The sequence below is a fragment of the Hevea brasiliensis genome, chromosome 13 (genome assembly GCF_030052815.1).
Source record: "Hevea brasiliensis isolate MT/VB/25A 57/8 chromosome 13, ASM3005281v1, whole genome shotgun sequence".
Classification (NCBI taxonomy): domain Eukaryota; kingdom Viridiplantae; phylum Streptophyta; class Magnoliopsida; order Malpighiales; family Euphorbiaceae; genus Hevea; species Hevea brasiliensis.
This window is the reverse complement of record NC_079505.1, coordinates 11,693,743-11,703,936: the sequence shown is the minus strand read 5'-3', so window position 1 is coordinate 11,703,936 and position 10,194 is coordinate 11,693,743. Positions and strand designations below refer to the sequence as shown.

At 28.1% G+C, this 10,194-nt stretch overlaps 1 pseudogene; it reads right to left on the bottom strand.

The window, feature by feature from the left end:
- Positions 1–1,408: 1,408 nt before the first annotated feature.
- On the bottom strand, positions 1,409–3,898 carry LOC131171818 (putative receptor protein kinase ZmPK1; annotated as a pseudogene).
- Positions 3,899–10,194: the final 6,296 nt, after the last annotated feature.

The window sequence follows — 10,194 nt, the reverse complement described above, 5'->3', positions numbered from 1 at the left end:
CTTCATCTTTAAGGTAGGGGTAATGATGATGGTGAGGTCTTAAGTTCGAGTCTCTTCATCTACCTATCCGTTTTTACTCAATCCATTAATTAGGCTTCCACAAAATAAAAAGAAAATATTATAGTTTCATACATTATTGCAATTGGAAATTCAAAATCATTTAAAAAAATTATTATTTTAATGTTAATAAAAATAAATTTTAAAAATTAATCATTTCAAAAATATTTATAATTAATATATTTAATTTTTTAATTATTACAAATTTTTGTGATTAAAACTATAATTTTTGAGATCAACTGTAGCATAGTTGCAATGACTGAAGCATTAACTTTGACCAACTCGACAGGATGTTAAAGGTGAAATTTTGTATTGGAATCATATAATAAATTCAACCTGTAGAATTTATAGTGACGACAAAATATCTCTCAATATCATGCTTATTTCTATAGTAAATTCATAATATATTTTATATGATTTTGCTCATTATCTTTTTATGCTTTGAAAATATTTAGAATAAATATAGATTTGTGAAAGATTAGACTCAAAATCTCTTACATAAGAGGCTAGTGCTCAACCAACGAGCTATTACCTTAGATTCATAATGGCCAAATAACTAGAAAAGTTATAACCTTTTGTAAACTTTTTCAATTTTAATTAAGCCTTTTAATTTTATCAATTTAATACTCAAATTTTCATATTAATTTCAATTTTAGTGGTTAGTTTAATGGGATGATTCAATTGATAAAAATAATTCAAATATTTATCTACATTGTCAATATTGGTCAATCCTTTTAATTTTTTACTAGTTTTAGCAATCATTTTCAAAGGATAAAAAATATCATTTTACCAAATCAAAATTTTATTTTAATTAATTTCTCTCCGTCTTATACACACACTTATTTTATGAACACATATTATTTTGAATATTGTAATTAGATTCTTTGATTATATTATTTACACTCATTTTATATTTAATTTTTTTAGCTTTTTCATTTATATTGCTTAATTATTAAATACTTCTCTATCAATACGAAATTTTCTGAATTAAAAATCATTGAACAAATTAATAAAATCAAAAGGATTAGAATTATTTTTATTAATCGATGAATTTAATTGTTTTAATTAAATTTATTACTAAAATTAAAAATATATAAAAATTTTAAGATTAAAATTATATATGAAATTAAAAGATTTTAATTAAAACAAAATTTATTATTATTATTATTTAGCCATTCATAATCAAAATGGTATCATTTTTCATGAACAGCAAAGTCTTCCATTATGCCTTTACAAAGAAACGCAAGAAAAAGTGTTTGAAGTTATATATATACATACATATATGTATAATAATAGTTGATTAGCTAGGGAAAAACATACTTACGGATCAATGTCTCGCCGATATTACCGATTTTGAATATCAATTTCTATCATATATCTTGAATTCAAAGTAGATACAATGTAGAAGAAAATTCTCAGTTTGCCTAATGATGATTTTCAATCTCTAGAAGCATCTCAACTACTTGGTTCATGGTGGGTCTAGCGTCTTTGCTTTCCTCCACGCACTTCAATGCCACTCCAATTAGACCTTCCAATTTCTTCCTATCATAGTCCGTTCCAGTGGCGGGATTTGTGATCTCTTCAACCCAGTAACTACTCCTTGCAGAAGCTCCATGTTTCTTCTCTTTCACCCATTCGACCAACGTCTTGTGCTCCACCTCTCCCCCATTATCAGCCATCGACGGGCTCCTTCCGGTCACCATCTCTAACACCACCACCCCATAGCTGTAGACGTCCACTTTGGAAGTGATGGGCAGATTAAATATCCACTCTGGAGCCATGTAACCTCTTGTTCCTCTTATCATTGAGAAGCTTGATTTGTGAAGCTCATGACCTCTGCTTAGTAGCCTAGATAGACCAAAATCTGATAGCTTAGGCTCATAGTTAGCATCCAAAAGTATATTCTGTGGCTTTACATCACAATGTAGAACCCATTCCAAGCATTCTTCATGCAAATAAGCTAGGCCTTTAGCAGTGCCCAATGCAATTTTAAACCTCTTTTTCCAATCAAGTTCCATGGAAGAGAGGTTTTTAGCTAAGGATCCCTTCTCCATATTCTCGTAGACCAAAAGCCTATGCTTTTCGTCTGCACAGTATCCCCACATCTCTATCAAGTTCATGTGATTAAGCTTCCCAACAGTGCTTACTTCTGCTAGAAATTCAGCTTTTCCTTCGCTAGCATCGTGTAGTCGTTTGATTGCTGCAACTCGCTGATCATCTAATATCCCTTTATAGACAATTCCGGTCGCTCCTCTGCCAATTTCTTCACTGAAATTTCTTGTTGCTGCCTTAAGCTCTGAGTAGGTAAATCTTCTGAAACCAGTAGCAACAAGAAAGTAGTCTTCAGAAGTTGCATCTCTCTTTTGCCGGCTTACAATGAAGTAAAGCCACACCAAAACCATGGCAAGAATCTCAACTATCCCAACTGTAGTAACAAAACCAAGCAAGAATTTTTCTGACCTGTTTCCATCAGTTTTAACATACCTTCTCTCAAGCTGCTTAGTAGCTTCAGCAGGACAATCTAGAGTGAGTTCTTTAGCTGACCAGTCTTTGTAAGGACTTGTTTTTGGCACTTTCAAGTAAAAATCTCCTCTGAAATTTGGCGTAGTATATCCATTTAGCAATTGTAACTTCGGGAAACAATAAGGAACGTTGTCAGGTGGTTCTGGAAGACGTATTTTAATGCGAAACCTTTGCAATCATATCTTCGTAGGCATACTTCCTTGCACATCTCCAGAGTATAATTCTCAAAGTAACCAAAATCATAACCATACATTTCAACGTGAGGTAATCGAATGAATATAACCTCGGTTTCAACACTAGAAACCAAAATTTCTGGTTCGCATCCTAAAGACCAATCAGCAGGATTTTTAATTTTATATCCTGGGAGGCAAGAACATTTCCTACCAAAGCTAGGAACATATTTGCAAACACTATTAGGTCCGCAAGCTGCATGAATCTTGCATGGTTGAGCAAAGGCTTGCCATGAAATTACCCAGCTTCCGTTCTCATTCTCTCTGCTGTACAGTCGAAGATTACCATCAAAATCAAGGGTCAATCTTCGCTGAAGTTGAACTCCATAATCCGCAGAGAAGAAAGTGAAATTATCTGATGAAATAAAATTGCCAAATGCGTCAAGTAAAGCGATTCTGCTGCTGTTGTACGATGATCTCCCAGCTTCCCGGCTCAGAAGCCAATGGGCTGGCCAGAAAGCACTTGAAACTTCAGGACCATCATAAACAAGACGAAGAACATTATCGTCATCGAAAGCTAGCTTGTAGAAACCAGAAGAAAAGTTTGTCAAGCTTCTTGAAGAAACAAGAAGTGAGTCTCTGTTGAGTGGCTGCAGAGGAAGAAGGGTATCTGTAGGTGCATCAAAGCTTTGCCATAGAATGACGCGGTTTGTAGTAGTGATTAGAACGAGATTACCAGTATCATAAAGCTGCAATGAAGATGAAGAGAGTGAGAAAGTGTTGGAGGCCCAAACAACTGATTTACCAGCATCAGTCAATATGAGATTTCCAGTTTTAAGCAGAGATAGCTTTGAGTTTCTACCATTAATGGGTGCATCTCGGTTAGCCATCCAGACTACCGTGCGACAGTTAGAACAATAGGGTTCAGTGAACCATATAGCAAAGGAATAAGCATTTTCCCCAACTGGGTAAAAACCAGCTGTGAAAATGGCATTAGGTGAAATCAAAACATGATCTGGCCTCTCTACGGAGAGAGATGATCCTTCATTTAAAGTGATATAATCATTATGATGAGTTGATGATGATGAAGATGCAGACGGAGGGGATGTAATCAGACAGAAAACAATCAAGATGAAAGGAGCAGCCATATGTACAGAACTTCTGTGAAAAATGTGAAAAGGAAGATTGTGCTTCATCTGCCTTGTCAATGGCATTTATGTACTGTGGAATGAAATTGATGAAGGGGATTGGTGTGCTTGAACAATAAACAAAAGAGGGAAATTTTATTTTAGTTTTCCCTAATATAAAATTTTTTTTTTAGCCTTTTTCCTATGGCTAGAGTGAGAGATTAATTGATTTTCATTCCTTGATTTAATTAGTTTTCTATTTAATTTTGGTTAAATTTAAATATAATTTCATAAATAATTCAATAATTTTAAAATTTACGAAATAATATGGGTTTTTTTATAATAATAAATTTCCTTTTTAAAATTAAAAAAATTTTATAAAAATACTATCTAATTAATTTTAGAACTGTAAAATTTTGAGTTTAAAACATATGATAGAATTCAATCATAAAAATTAATGAAATAATTTATAAATAAATTATATAAAAAAGTTAGGAATTTAATTCATAGCTCAAATTTTAATTAAATATAGCTCTTTCAAAATCACTAATTCAAATTATTTATTCAATATCTTTCACTAAAAAAACTTTTCCTATTAAAAAAAAAAAAACACTATGAAGTCACAATATTTATATTATGACTATTGCTATACTACTAAAAAAAAAGGAATTTTTAATTAATTCTTTTATAAGTAAATTTAATCTATCATGATATTTATAAATTAAACTAATCAAATACTTCATAATATTTATATTTATTTATAATTATAGAAATGTTAAAAAAATTAAATAGTATATTATTATAAAATATTTAATTTTTTTAATTTGTTTATAAATAATGTGATAGTGAATTTATCAAAAAATTCTTTTATTATGTAAAGAACTTTTATATAAACAGGCTACTAATCAGCTAAACAACGTAACGTTTGTCCTATTCAAAAATATTAATTGCTATATTATTTAATTCTCATTTTTTTATTTTATTAACATATTAATTTATCATTAATTATAATAAAATATTAAAATATTCTTAATTCTATTTTCAATCAAAACGTTTAAATCTTTAAAATTTTATTTTATTAATAAAATAATCTCTTCATTCTCTTCCTTTAAACTTTATAAGTTAATATATTTTATAATTAATAATTATACATATTAGATCTACAATATAATATATTATTATTATTTTTACATGTCAATCACGTTAATTTTTATTTTTTATTTCAAGAAAAATAAAATTTAGACTATAGTGATAAATTATAGTTTTATAAAAGAATATAAAGAAAAAAAAAGCATTTAAACTATCTTTCATTTACATAATAATCCATTTTTCATATTATGCATTTTTTTTAATTTGTTCAATATATTTAAATTTTGTTTCACCAAATTTTTAAATATAGTTAACATAAAATTTAAAATATATTTTAAATATATAAAATATTCAAATATTTTAAATATATAAAGTATAGTAATTATTGCCAAATATATTTTAAATATAATATATATTTAAATATAGTTTTAATTTTATATTTATTATATTTAAAATGTATGTTGTCCCTTGAAATAATCCAAGAGGGGTGAATTGAATTGTAATTAAAAATTTGAAAGCTAAGATGAAAATTAGCAATTTAAAGAACAAGAATGGAGGGAAAAAATTGAAATGCACAAGAAATTTATTAAAATTCAGCTTTAAAAACCTATATCTTCTCTTCAAGCTCTTCTTGAGAGTTAACTCTACTAATCAATCTTCATAGGGTGATGATTAATTTTTTTATTATTCCTTGAGACTAAACTCTACCTCTCTTACGATCTTTTTTTCACCAAAGAGTAACTTAATATTGTACAACCACTATTTAATGAAGAGAAATAATAAATTTACTGAACAACTTCACTTTCTATCTCAAAACAATAAAAAAAATTACAATTCAAAAGAAATCTCAAAGAATTAAATGCTTTAACTCAAGTTATAGATAAAGAAAGTGTGAAAGAGGATTCTAATGTAATAAATTCATAAATAAATGGTGGCTGTAACTTTCTCTAGATACAAAAAACTTTTATTCATAGTTTTAGTATAAACATGACCGTTGTTGTTCAATCACTTAATATATATATATATATAAATATATATTCTAAAAACTTAGGTTCAGCTGTCGAAGTCCTTACTTTAGGCTACCAAAATCCCTTCAGCTAGAATGTCATTTTTGAAAAAAGACTTTTGCCTACCTAAAATCCTAGTTTCGTTTGCCTATAGTGCTTTTGCTCTGATTCCCCAAAAACTTAAAAAAAAAAAAAAAAGCAATAACTTTTAACATAGAAATCGGATTTCTAATCCATTTGAAGCTTTGGAAAGTAAATTAAATGTAACTTTCAACTAAAATGCTTTCCCAAATTAAAATTTTCATTTTTTAAAAAAGTGAACATTTTGATTTGTTCCCTTTTAATTAAGAATTTCGTGAAAACTAAGTTATGTAAAATTTTCTATATAAATCTAGACTTAAACCAATACAAATAATTGATTGAAATTTACAAGATGGAAATAAAAAAAGTTAACATTGTAGGTTTATAGAAAGGCTTTGCTTCCTCTTCTTGCTTTTTCATACTCATGATTTTGAAGCAAATTATGATATTAAATTTTGGAAGCCTACAAACTCATCACAAATATTTCCAATATAATTAGCATTACATTACTTGTTTAGAAACTTGATTGCATTATTTTTGAAGTGCTGCAGTGTCCTCTGCAAGGCGAGGAATGGCAATACTGAAGTATACTTTCAACTTCTTCCCCTGAATGCATCTTGGATAAGTCCATCATTGCATCTTATTTGTGGACCCCTATTTTTGTACCCTATGAGTATGTGTATTGAGGTTGTGAAGAACTCAATGATGAAAAATTTGTATGATTGTGAGATATATTTAAAGACATTGAAAATGAATAATCATATGCATAGTATATTTCTTGGAGAAAATAATTTTCAAGAGTAAAAAATGTTTAATTAAATTTAAATAAAATTCATTTTTTAATTTAATTTTAAGAATTTGTTTTATTAAAAAACCTAATTGGATCTAATTGGGCTTTCTAAGGCTAATAAGGCATAGTATGGTATTTTGATAAAATAAATAAAAGCCCACAATTCTTTTTATTTTTAAAGGAAAATAAAAATTAAATAGAAAGTTTTTTCTTTAAGACTCATTGTATCTTCTTATATAATTACATAAACTTCTTATATAATTTTCTCTTTATTTCCAGTTTCCACGAAAGAAAGAAAGAAAAAAAAAAGAAAGAAAGAAAGAAAAAGAAAGGTGTGATTTGGTAATGCGTATGGGTATGTTGAGCCATTAAATATTTAATACTTTTATCTAATATCTGATCAATAGGTAATAACACATCTTTTCGTGTCCAAGCATAAACATTTAGAGCATAAAATTTATAGAAACTAAATTTATAGACAGCTCAATATTAAAAAAAAAAAAAGTTTGATTCATACCAAAATAAAGATTAATCTAATACCATTTAACAAAAACATACTGAACTTAATTAAAACTTTTAAATGATAACTTTTAATACTTAATTTTTTTTAATTTTTTATCAAATACATTAGTGTTAAAAGAATTGCTTAAGTCTTTTTAGGAATTTTACCTAATACTGATGTGGACAGCAACTTTTTTTTTCAATGCTTTCACAAAAATGAAAGAAATAAAGAAAAAAAATAAAGGAATAGAACTTAGGTGAATCCAACCCATGGACATGCATCAATCAGGCTGTCCTTACATCATCAGATATTAAAATGCAAGTAAAATAAATCTTATTTATCAGCTAGAAAAAGAGATGCAAGTGTGCACATGTATGCCAGAGGGGCAGAGACAACTAAAAAAAATTCCTTTACACATTCAATGAAACAACAGCAAAGGAAATTCCAGATTACAACTCAACAATTGATTTGTAATTAGTTTGGACCAACTTTTCATTCTCTGTCTGCTCCTTGTAATTTTTCCTCTTTTTTCATTATAAATATTCTAATTTTATAGGGATTCATTTATAAATAGTTTTAATTCTATGTATCTAAATACAATTTTTGTAAATACTTTACTTTTCTATGATAGATATTGCATTTTCTTAAGCAAATAATGCAGTCTTGAATTATTTCTGATTATATTCTTAATGACTATTTAATGACATAATAAGCATAAACCATCTCATCAAACTCATTAAAATCAAATATAAAATGAAATTAGAAATAATTTTTCAACCTTGGAGTTGTCAAAATCATAAAAATAACCCCAGCACTTGTCCACTTCAATCCAAACCATCATCACATGGTTGTCCATTTGCTCATTCACACATGCCATGTTCCGAATTATATTAATGTTCTCTCTTGTCATTTGCATCTTTTTTAACACAGACTAATTCTTCTCCCCTATAGTTCAAATACAAGTCAATACTTTTGAATTTTGATCCCGTAGCTCTAAATTAACATCTTCTCATATGGATACCCTCTTGTCCCTTTACGTTAATCCCTCAATTATTTAATAATCATCTGTATTTGACCATTTTATCATTGTGTCGAAAAATTAAAAATGCGAAGCTCATATCTAAAAACTACACGAATACAATACTGCACTTGAATTTTCTATACAAAGTAAATTAAGAAAAGAAAGAGAACGCAAGAAATTCGATTAGAAATCTAAAACTAAAATCAAATAAAAAAATAAAATCAAATTACTTACCTATTGAGCGCTGAAACCAGATGCAGGAAATTGAGAAGAACAAATTACTGTCGAGAGCGCTGAAACCAAATTACTTACGGTGGTGGATTGTCACAAACGGAAAGACGGAGCAATTCCCACCGTTTAAAAAAGAGAGAAAAGAGGAAGAGCCGTTTTGAAAGAGAGGAGATAAAATACGGCTGTCGACATTAGGGTTTTAAATCTTAAAATCTAAACTTTATGACGGATTTCTGAAGGAACTATTGTCCGTCACAAATTTTGTTAATAACCCGTCGCTAATTAGTTTAATATCCGTCACTATTCCCTTAAATTGATACCCGTTATTAATCCGTTGAAAATATGTCGCTAAAAGAAATTCTTTCGACGGACTTATTTCCGCTACAAATTCCGCCTCAAAACAATCGCTTTTTTTTGTGGTGTTCCTTCCTTATGCTTAATTAATTAAATTTATATTTAAACACTTTAAATATTAACTTGAATATTTCTATTGATAAATTTAGTTTCAAGCTATATTAGGAACTTTACAATCTAATTACAAACTAAATTTGTTAATTTAATTAATTAAACTATTTAATTAATTAATCAAATTAATTATACTTTGATCATATTACTCGTATGTGTGTGACTTACTAGACTCATTACTAATTAGCAATAAGAATAATATTAACTCTTCAATATTATTGGAACTAATTCTCGAATTGTTGGTTATAGCTTGCCTGGAATTGGATTGGTTAAAATTTGCATAAAATTTATTACTTGTTTTTGTCAGTTAGTTAGATGAGTTGTAACAGACATTGGTAACTTTGTATACAATTGTATACTGCTCATTTCTTGAATGAGAGGAAGGAGTCACTTTCAGTTTTCTTTCAAAATCAAATTCTACAAAACTTTTATATATATATACACACACACACTCATTTAGCAATATTCAAACTTAAATTTTGATTCCTTCTTGAAGGGAAATTTTAATAAGTTAGAACAAAAACAAATATATTCGAAATAATCATTGTATATATAACACATGCACTTTAAACAATATAGAATCTACCATGATCGATAATAAAAAATAAAATCGTTTCAATATACAATAATTGTATTTAATAATTTTTCCCTGTTCTGCCCATTTACTTCTTGTGGTGGGTATTCTCGAATTCCCCTCACCCATTAAGAAAATCAAGCTCCATTCCACACCAAATTTGAGAAATTCAGCAAATAGTAAAAGGAATTCTTGGCATACGCCTTCTATGTAATTTAGCTAAATTTAATAAAAATTAGCTTATAAAAAAATCTACGCAATTCAGCCACTTATTATTCATAATCCCCAAATGGAAAATTCCAAAAAAAAAAAAAATTCCAAACTAATTGTCTGCAAAATGCTTATGAGCTACTAAAGGGCAACAGAGCATTTACAAACAGAAAACTTGATTTCAACTAAACGGAAAGATGATTAAAGAGTAGATAGAACAAAGTAGAACGAGTAATATATTTTTTAAAATAAAAGAATTAAATAATTAATTATATTAAAATAAAGAGATTAAATATTAATTTTTTTTATTTTAATATAGAAATAAATTAATACTATATTTAGATGGG